The sequence below is a fragment of the Theropithecus gelada genome, chromosome 10 (genome assembly GCF_003255815.1).
Source record: "Theropithecus gelada isolate Dixy chromosome 10, Tgel_1.0, whole genome shotgun sequence".
Classification (NCBI taxonomy): Eukaryota; Metazoa; Chordata; class Mammalia; order Primates; family Cercopithecidae; genus Theropithecus; species Theropithecus gelada.
The window spans coordinates 74,488,124-74,498,993 of NC_037678.1; the positions used below are offsets into that span (position 1 = coordinate 74,488,124).

Genomic DNA, 10,870 nt, shown 5'->3' on the forward strand with positions numbered 1-10,870 from the left:
ACCCAGTCTAAAAAAAAAAAAAAAAAAAAAGCACTAGATGGAGAGAAATTGACATCATCAGTTTTCAAGGGTGCTGAGGGTGGGGTCCCGCACTGGGCCAGGGAGCAAAGCCCCAGAAGTCTGGGAGGCACTCTGGGAGCAGGAAGAAGGCCAGGAGAAAGTGGGCCCTGAAGGCCAAGATTGAGGAGATTCAAGAATATGGGGACAGTTTCCAGTGTCAAAAATAACAGGGCCAGGTAACATTGGGATTGGAGAGTGTGCTGAGGATTTAGGAGCTGGTCTGAAGACATCACCAACGTCTATGTCAGAATGGTTTCAGAAAAGTGGTACAAGTGCCGGATGTGGTGGCTCACGCTTGTAATCTCAGCACTTTGGGAGGCCAAGGCAGGCAAATCACTTCAGGTCAGGAGTTCGAGACCAGCCTGGCCAACGTGGTGAAACCCTGTCTCTACTAAAAATACAAAAAATTAGCTGGGCGTAGTAGTGCACGCCTGCAATCCCGGCTACTCAGGAGGTTGAGGTGGGAGAATCACTGGAACCCAGGAGGCAGAAGTTGCAGTGAGCCGAGATCATGCCACTGCACTCCATCCTGGGAGACAAAGCGAGACTATGTCAAAAAAAAAAAAAAAAAAAAAAGGCCAGGGCGGTGGCTCACGCTTGTAATCCTAGCACTTAGGGAGGCCCAAGACAGGTGAATCCCCTAAGGTCAGGAGTTCGAGACCAGCCTGACCAACAGGGCAAAACCCTGTCTCTACTAAAAATACAAAAAAATTGGCTGGGTGTGGTGGCGCATGCCTGTAATCTCAGCTACTCGGGAGGCAGAGGTGGGAGAATCGCTTGAACCCAGGAGGTGGAGGTTGCAGTGAGCCAAGATCGCGCCACTGTACTCCAGCATGGGTGACAGAGCAAGACTCCCTCTCAAACAAACAAAACAGAACAAAAACGTGGTACAAAACAAAGGCAGTCCACAAGGTTAGAGGAGTGCAGAGAAAGACATGGCAGAGTTCCTGCTGAAAGAGAAGGCAGTCATTTAAGGAGGTTTGAGATTCAAGGGCTTTTTTAATTTTAAAATTAACCATGGTAGAAACCTGAGTGTTAATATGCTGAGGGAAGGCGCCAATAGTGGGATGAAAGATCTAGGCAAGGGGAAAGCAAGGTGGCTGCACCAGAGACCTGGATCTGGGCAGGAATAAACCTCAACAGTGATCATGTTGATCTTGAGTGACAGGGTATAATGTTTGGGAAGGTGCTTTGTAAACTATAAGGGGCAATACAAACATGTAGTACTACCTTCCCTGAAATCCGGGAAAGGATAACCTGAGCATAGGTTGGGGCTGGTCATATGCCACTCTGCCCTACTGTTTCTCTAGAGTGTGTGTAGTCCCCAGCAAGTCTCAGATGCCTCAAGTTGTGGATGGAAACAAGTTTCCAGGACCATTGTCCTGAGCCTCCTTTCTCTGTGCTCTACCTGGGGAATGCTTGACTATCAACCCACAGAAGATCTCTCTGGAGCCTCACTCTCTAAAGAGCTTCTTGTTGTAATTTTAACCTGTCATGGTTAACCCCTTGCAAACATGCCCTGCCCCTTGTCTCTCCCAAGCTTTGGCTGCTGCAGCTTCTTTCCACAAAATCTCAGTAGGGCACTGGCAGGACAAGGAAGAGGATGTTTCCCTGATAAGCAGGAACTGAACCAAGAGGAAAGGTCCTGAACTGGCCCAGGTAACTGAGCATGGTCTGCAAAGGCAGCCTCCTGGCATCAGTGCACCACCCTGGGATGACAGCCTGTTGTCCAACTGCCTCGATCTCTGTCACCTCAGCCCTCAGTGCCTGGGGCATTATACACAGTATTAGCGTCATGAAGGTGCCAAACGGACTCTACCTAAGAGTTACATGTATAGGTACCTCCAACCCACCCCCCAACCTGTGTCTCTCCCAAAGCTAGGAACACTTGGTGTCTCAGAGGCCCCAACCCCAGACCATTCTATCTCCTAAAAATCTCTAGCCAGCCCCTCCATCCAGCACCCCTGCTGGGGGCTCCTCAATGGACTTTCTTCTCCTGCACTCCCTCCCCCAGGCAGCTGCCAGGGAACTCCTTCTAAAGGGCAAAGCTGATCTTGCCCCTGCTCTGTCCAAATCCTTCCACGAGCAGGATCAAGTGCAGTAGACAGAGTTCTGGCAGCATCAGCTCCAAGTGTAAATCCCAGCTGGACTGATTAGCAGTGCAACCTCATGCAGGTAATTTCACCTCGAGTTCTCACACTTACCTTGCAGGCATTTTAAGAAGTAAATGTATAATGGGTGAAACGCCTGGTATTCCTCTTGGTCCCCAGAACAAGAGTAGAGCTTGCAGCAGGGTCCCCAAGGCCTCTCCTGATGCCCCTCCTCTATCTCCCCTGACCTGAGCCCCTCTCTACTTCACACACAAGCTCTTGCCAGCTGTCTGTGACCATCCTACATGCTTCTAGACCAGTCCAAAGGCTGGCCTCAGGACAGCATCCCTGATCTCTACCCACCCGAGGGGGCGTCTTGGAGCACTTGGCTCAGGTCACTCCAGGGAGATTTCACTCTGAGGCATCCCCATGTCTGGCCTGTAGGTTTCCCAGGGGCACAGATGGCAAAGTCCTGGGGATCTCTGGGCCCTGCACCAAAGAAATGCAGGGCAAATGCCTGTGGGAATGCTAGTTATGGGCAATGCAAAGAGGCAGTGAATCTGGGCAGGGGGAGCAGAAGGGGTTTCCAGGAAGCAGGACGGAGGGAGGAAAGGGATCTGGGGGCACTGCAGGGCTTTTGGGGTGCAGAGATATCCAGAACTTCTTGGTTGGGATGAGTAAGGGGAGATCCATCTTCCCTCGGTGGCCTAAGCACTGGCGGCGGAATGGGCCCATCACCTAGCTACTGGCTCTGATGAAGCCGGTGTTTCCGGACTGAGGGGGCCGAGAGCGCCCCCTCCACCCCGAGCACACACACGCGCGCACACACGAGCTTCTGCTGGGGGTGGGGGGGTCGCCATTCACCAGCAGCCCATAGCCCGCAGAGCCAACTGATAGAGACCCCAGCCACAGGCCACAGGACCTAGGAGTCCCTGCGATGGGGGAAATCCCGCCCGCACCTCCCCAGGCTCCCCACCAACGCGTGTGGCCCCGGGGGGCGGGGCGCAGAGGGAAGAGGTGACATAATCCGAGCCGCACCCCCTCTGGCCGCCACCTCCTCCCAGGCCGGGAGAAGCATCCATGACATCATCCGCCTCCTCTCCGCTCCCCTCCCCATTGGGACCCCAGCAGCGGGACGCGCCCCCTACCCAGTCCGGGTCAGGTCTGACATGCCGCGCAGTGCAGCAGGCACGGCGGCAGGTCGGAGCCGGGAGGGATGCCACGATGGGCCTGCCTCACTTACTCGCTGCCTCAGGGTCCGGCGCGGGGTCTCCGACACGGGCGCCACCGGCCCGGCTCGCTGGCGCAGCCCGAAGCACGCCCGGCGGGGCGCGCGGCGCGGGCCCGGCTCCGCTCCGCGCCCCTCCTGCTCCCCTCCCGAGCCCCGCCCACCAGCGGCTGCGGCAAACGCGAGCCCGCCCTCCGGCCACGCCCCCCGGGACAGCCAATGCCCGGGCTGGGGCGGGGCGAGGCGCCTTAACCCCTTCGTCGCTGCGCCCCGCCCGCGCGTGGGACCCCTCCGCCTCACCCTCTCTAGGGCGCAGCAAGACAGTCACAATCCCCTCTAGTCATCGCTCGTTACCCCCCAGGCCCTTGGGCTTGGGTTTAGGCCCAGTCGTTCCTCTGCAACAAATCCAATGGAACCGCGCCCTCGCTGAATCCCACGTCTAGGAAGAGGGGGAGGAGCTCCTCTTGCTTGGGTGAAGGGGCTCCCGACTCCGAGCCCCGAGCCCCATTCCTCTCCCGCGCCAGCTCTTCGGGACGCGGCCTCCCAGCGGATGCCTTTGGACCTTGCAAGTCCGCTAGGTGGGGTCGGGACGAATCGTCGCGGGTGGATCCACCCGGCCGAGAAACGGCTGTCGTGCAGGAGGCGTCGAAGGGCAGTAAACTCCGTTCGTGATCAAACGGAGACGATTTGAAACTTGCTGCTCACACTGGATCACCGTCTGGAAGGTGCGACGGGGAAAAAATGCACATTATACCCCAGCAGGATTGAACGCTTTCACCCTGTCCCGCGCCTGGCGTAACGCGTGGCCCCAGACCACACGCTGCAATCCGGGGTGAGAGGGAGTGAGGTGGGGACTTTGTCCCGGACCTAGAGCACCGGCCTCGCCCGCGCCGGCAGCGTTCACTGTGGGGAGTGCTCACTCAGCCTAGGGCGGCCCGGGAGGACTGCCGGGAGGAGAAAGTCGGCCTTGAATTGAGGCCTCAGCCTTGAATAGGGTGGGGAAACAAGCCTGGCCGAGAGTTTAGCACTAGCAAAGGCCTGGAGGCACCAGGGTCTGTCCTAAGAACTGCAGTCTCTACTGTGGCTGGGATTTAACGCATTACGTCTCTGCTGTTTACAGGTGTCGTGTTTGGTCTTACGACTTTGTATTCTCTAGTTTTTATTTATTCCTGTTTTCTGAATTTTCCCACATTTGCTTTTATTTTCTATCGTGATTTTCAAGGCAGAAAGTGTTTTTAATTCTTCTCGCGACTGCCTTTAATCAAATGAAAATAGTTCACATTTCACAAATTAGTAAAGTCAGTGACAAATAATTCGTTTTTATATTCCCCTTTATGTCATAAGAAATGTAATGTGCTTTTCTGCCTCCTACCTGCCGCCCTCACTACTTATATTTGTCCACTTAATCAGGACAACAGACCTAGCTTTTGTTTACACTTTTTTTTTTAAGCCACATTCTTTTTCAATCCTTGTTTTTGGCTTTTGCCAACTCTGTTTAATTGGTTTCAATGTCACTGCCGGTTTTTTGTATTCTAATTTTTCTATTCCTCATTTGGACCTATCTCTCACATGACTGGCGATTTCAGGGGGGACTCTGGAATGTTGTATTTCCTAAGCCTTTGCCCTAGGTGAGAATGCCTTTACAGTGATTTCCTGTTTATAGGATTCTTGAGTCTCAAGCTTTCCCCCTCAAAACTCTTGTCTTTATTTCATTGTCTTCTGGCACTGAAAATGCAAAGCTGGGTTTGTCTGTTTAAGGTCAGCAGTTTGCTTGGTGCTTGCAAGGGTTTTTCTTTACCCTCAGAAGTCAAACATTTTGCCAGTATAAATCAATATGGGCCTTATCTATTAATTTTCCAGAAACAAAAGAGGTCTTCTTTGCAGCTTAGAAAAGTTTTCTTCCTGTCCATTCTGTGAAAAGATTTGGGTTTTTTCTTTCCTGTCCTCTAAAACTATCACATTGGATCACCAATGTCAAATAAATCTGTTTTCTCTGCACCCTGGGAGACTATATCAAGTTTTTCTTCACCATTACGGATTTGATTTTCTTCAGAGTCAAGAGTACTGTTTATTTTCTCCAATAAGACATTTGATTCTGCTTGTTTGATTTTATTTTCTTTCAGCCAACTTCCATTCCACCTCTGTCTTGATCTCAACTTAATCTCTCTTTATAGTCTCCATTCCTATTTCATAGAATAATATGGTTTTGCATCTTTAAAAGAACACCAGGAAAATAAGAGAATACTATCTATATATGACTCTGGTCCAATGCGTATGAAAACTTTTCTTTTTTTGAGACAGAGTCTCACTTAAAATTTACACAAACTCTAGCATAGTGTGTAACTGTTCAATGAATAACTAATGCAATCACCTTCCTTTCTTTCAGAGCAACCATGAACTAGACTTTTTTTTTTTTTTCCTGAAACGGAGTCTCCCTCTGGAATGCAATGGCGCAATTTTGGCCCACTGCAACCTTCACCTCCTGGGTTCAAGCGATTCTCCTGCCTCAGCCTCCTGAGTAGCTGGGATTACAGGCATATGCCACCACCATGCCCGGCTAATTTTTGTATTTTTAGTAGAGAGTTTAGTAGAGTATTTTTAGTAGAGGGTTTCACCATGTTGGTCAGGCTGGTCTCGAACGCCTGACCTTGAGATCCGCCGGCCTCGGCCTCCCAAAGTGCTGAGATTAGACTATTTGTATCTCGGTTCATCAGCTGAGCGAACCAATCAATACTTGTTTTGTTTTGTTTTGTTGCTTAAGATGATTTGTCACTTGCTGATTAATGATCACACAAGTTTGTTTGTTTTTTGAGACAGTCTTGCTCTGTCACCCAGGCTGGAGTGCAGTGGCATGATCTTGGCTCCCTGCAACCTCCACCTCCCAGTTTAAGTGCTTCTCGTGCCTCAGTCTCAGTAGCTGGGATTACAGGTGTGCACCACTACGCCCAGCTAATTTTTTGTATTTTTAGTACAGACAGGGTTTTCGCCATTTTGGCCAGGCTGGTCTCAAATTCCTGGCCTCAAGTGATCCACCCACCTCCACCTTCCAAAGTGCTGGGATTACAGGCCTGAGCCACTGTGTCTGGCCCTGAAAACCTTGATAAAGTGGATCATTTTCTGGGAAATAAAATTACAAGAATAAAAAAGATGTTAAAAACATCATCCAAGAAATATGTCCAAAAAAGGTTCTGGTGGCTGGCATGGTTACTTACGCCTATAATCTCAACACCTTAGGAGGCCAAGGCAGGAGGATGGCTTGAGCCTAGGAGTTCAAGACCAGCTTGGACAACATAGGGAGACCCTGTTTCTACAAAAAAATTTAAAAATTGGGCTGGGCGCGGTGGCTTACTCCTGTAATCCCAGCACTTTGGGAGGCCAAGGCGGGTGGATCACCTGAAGTCAGGAGTTTGAGACCAGCCTGGCCAACATTAGTGAAGCCCCATCTTTACCAAAAAATAAAAAAATTAGCCAGGTGTGGTGGTGAATGCCTGTAGTGCTGGCTACTCGGGAAGCTGAGGCAAGAGAATCGCTTGAACCCAGGAGGTTGCAGTGAGCTGAGATCGTGCTGTTGCACTCCAGCCTAGGCAACAGAGTGAGACCCTGTCTCAAAAAAAAAAAAAAAAAAAAAAAAATTAGCAAGGCACAGTGGTGCACACCTGTGGTCTCAGCTACTCAGCAGGCTGAGGTTGGATAATGGCTTGGGCCTGGGACGTTGAGGCTGCAAATGGGCCATGATCGTGCTGCTGCACTCTAGTCTGGGCAACAGAGCAAGACCTTGTGTCAAAAAAATAAAATAAAATTTAAAAAAGGCTCTGGCCTCAGATAGTTTAATGGAAGAAATCTCCCAAACTCACTGAATAGATAATTTTCACCCTACTAATCTGCATCAGAACCCAGAAAAGATAGAATACTGTCTATTTCATTTTATGAAGCCACAATTCCCCTTATACCAATTCCTAATAATAGCATAGGAAGAAAGGAAAACTGAAAACCGTACTCATCAGTTCATCAGTTCCGGGAGGGAAAATCCTACATACAATTCAAGAAAATAAAATTGTAGATTATTCTATATGAAATTAATAAGCCATGAGTTTGTCAAATGAGAAAAAGAAACAATTATCATAACAGATGCCAAAAAAAATCAGTCAAAAATGAGTACCCAAAAAGAATCCTCCCAATTAACCAAGAACAGTTGAAATGAAGAATTATGTATTACCGGCCAGGCACAATGGCTCACGCCTTAATCCCAGCACTTTGGGAGGCTGAGGTGGGCAGATCACCTGAAGTCAGGAGTTTGAGACCAGCCTGGCCAACATGGTGAAGCCCCGTCTCTACTAAAAATACAAAAATTAGCTGGGTGAGGTGGCAAGTGCCTGTAATCCCAGCAACTCAGGAGGCTGAAGCAGGAGGATCACCTGAACTCGGGAGGTCGTGGCTGCAGTGAACAGTCATCATGCCACTGCACACTGCAGCCTGGGCTAGAGAGTGAGTTGCTATCTCAAAAAAAAAAAAAAAAAAAAAAAAAGCTACATGAGTTCCTGTTTCCCTACAGCCTCACCAGCATGGGATATCATTAGTCTTTTGAATGTTTGTTTTAATCACGTCCTCTTTGCCCCATAGCTGAGGGAGGGGTTCCCACTTTCATGTGATGGCAGTGACCAAACACAACACCTGACACTGGACAGGTGAGATTTACTGCAGTTCATTAGTTACATACTCAATGGGAAAGGGCACCACAAGCCATGCAGGGCCACACAGGAGGTGCACTCAGGAATGGAGTGAACCACCAGGGGTTGTGGAGGGCAGGCTTTGTAGTGATAAGAGAGTGAGGTGCTCCCTGGTTCCTGTATGGGAGGTAACTGGCTTGTTTGAATAATTCTACAGACTGGCAGGGAACTGAAGCCTACTATTAAGAGATAAGCAGGAACTTCTCCTGGTTCATTTGATGAAAGGATTGGCTAGGGGACCTTACCCACAGAACACAGCAGGAGGGCACCTTACAGCTAGACCATTTGAGGCCCTCTTGATTTTACCAGAAGTCAATAATTCTTTTTATTTTTTTAATATTTATTTATTTATTTATTTATTTATTATTTGAGACGGAGTCTCGCTCTTGTTGCCAGGCTGGAGTGCAGTGGCACCGTTTTGTCCCACTGCAACTTTCGCCTCCTGGGTTCAAGTGATTCTCCTGCCTCAGCCTCCCGAGTAGCTGGGACTATAGGCATTTACCAGCATGTCCAGCTAATTTTTGTATTTTTTGTAGAGACAAGTTTTTGCCATGTTTTCCAGGCTAGTCTCAAACTACTGAGCTCAAGTGATCCACCCGCCTTGGCCTCCCAAAGTGCTCAGATTACAGGTGTGAGCCACTGCACCTAGCCTCACATAGCATTTTTGAGGGTATAAATTGGTACAGCCTTTTGGCAGGACAATTGGATAGTATATAAAAATATGAAATGTGTACATCCTTGGACCCAGCAATCTCATTTCTTGGGAAGAGATAACATCACTAATAATATGTCATATGTCTGAAGACAGTAACTAATGTACTGATTGTAAAAGTAAAAAAAGAAAACCTTGTAAATACATCAATCTATTAATAGAAGATTGATTAAATATATTACAAGGCATCCAATGCAATGTAACAATAGACAGCTATTAATATTTAAAAGAAGGACATGAATGCCTGTGTTGACACAGAAAGATGACCACAGTAAGTGAAAAAAGCTGTGGCATAATCATATGTATAACTATCAACCTATCATGCTCTAATTTTTCTACTATGATTATTTATTTATTGAGCAGCCCCCAAAACAGAGAGTCCCTCTACCTTTTTTTTTTTTTTTTTTTTTGAGATGGAGTCTTAGTCTGTTACCCAGACTGGAATGCAGTGGCATGATCTCGGCTCACTGCAACCTCCGCCTCCTGGGTTCAAGCGATTTTCCTGCCTCAACCTTCCGAGTAGCTGGGATTATAGGTGCCCGCCACCATGCCTGGCTAATTTTTTTTTGAGACGGAGTTTCGCTCTTACTGTCCAGGCTGGAGTGCAATGGCGCCATCTCGGCTCACTGCAACCTCTGCCTCCCGGGTTCAAGCGATTCTCCTGACTCAGCCTCCCGAGTAGCTGGGATTACAGGCGTGCGCCACCACGTCTGGCTAATTTTGTGTTTTTAGTAAAGACGGGGTTTCTCCATGTTGGCCAGGCTGGTATCGAACTCCTGACCTCAGGTGATCTACCCGCCTGGGCCTCCCAAAGTGTTGGGATTACAGGTGTGAGCCACCATGCCTGGCCATGCCCAGCTAATTTTTTTATTTTTAGTAGAAACGAGGTTTTACCATGTTGGACAGGATGGCTTGAACTCCTGGCCTCAGGTAATCTGCCCGCCTTGGCCTCCCAAAGTGCTGGGATTAAAGGTGTGAGCCACTGTGCCCAGCCCCTCTGTTCTTTTTCAAAGAATATATATGTATGTGCATAGAAAATTCAGGAAAGATACATATGAGATTAAACATGGGCTACCTTGAGATTGTGGGATCACAGGTCATATGGCAGAAGAAAGCAGTCTAGGCAGTAATGTAATTTTTGCACTTTGGCACAATCAGCTCACTGCAGCCTCGAATTCCTAGACTCAAGTGATCCTCCTGCCTGCCTGCCTCAGTCTCCTGAGGAGGCAGGACTACAGATATGCCCAGCTTCCTTTTAAAAAAGTTTTTTGAGGCCGGGCTCGGTGGCTCAAGCCTGTAATCCCAGCACTTTGGGAGGCCGAGACGGGCGGATCACGAGGTCAGGAGATCGAGACCATCCTGGCTAACACGGTGAAACCTCGTCTCTACTAAAAAATACAAAAAACTAGCCGGGCGCGGTGGCGGGCGCCTGTAGTCCCAGCTACTCGAGAGGCTGAGGCAGGAGAATGGCGTGAACCCGGGAGGCGGAGCTTGCAGTGAGCTGAGATCCGGCCACTGCACTCCAGCCTGGGCGGCAGAGCGAGACTCCGTCTCAAAAAAAAATAAAAAATAAAAAATAAAAAAGTTTTTTGTAGAGAAGGGGTCTTGGTAAGTTGCCCAGGCTGGTAATGAATTCCTGACCTCAAGTAATCCTCCTGCCTCTGCCTCCCGAAGTGCTAGGATTACAGATGTGAGGCACCACAGCTGGGCAAATATTTAATATCTTAATCCTTTGCTATTTCTACATTTTCAGAGCTTACTTACCTGTTTATTCTTCCAAATAAACTCATTTTCCTTTTTGACTGTCTTTAGAAACATATTTAAAATATAAATTTAAAAAAATCATATCTCTCTTAATACTCTAGAGTAAGCGGAATAATGCCCCCCACCCAAAATGTCCAAATCCTAATCCCCAGAACCTGTGAATATGTTGTTACACGGCCAACCAAAATTAAGGTTGTAGATAGAATTAAGGTTTTGATCAGCTGACCTTAAAATAGGAAGATTAGCCTGGATTATCCAGGTAGGCCCAGTGTCATCACAAGTATTCTTA

General features: G+C 48.6%; 1 protein-coding gene across 2 annotated transcripts in view; it reads right to left on the reverse strand.

Moving 5' to 3' along the window:
* LZTS3 (leucine zipper tumor suppressor family member 3) overlaps positions 1-3,531 on the reverse strand; it is an 11,136-nt gene extending 7,605 nt beyond the window's left edge. The window contains exon 1 of one of the 2 annotated variants that reach the window (XM_025400671.1): positions 3,394-3,531. The gene's annotated coding sequence lies outside the window, so the exon portion shown is untranslated. The remainder of the gene's footprint in view (positions 1-3,393) is intronic. The other variant, XM_025400670.1, reaches the window with a different exon arrangement.
* Between the last annotated feature and the right edge of the window lie 7,339 nt (positions 3,532-10,870).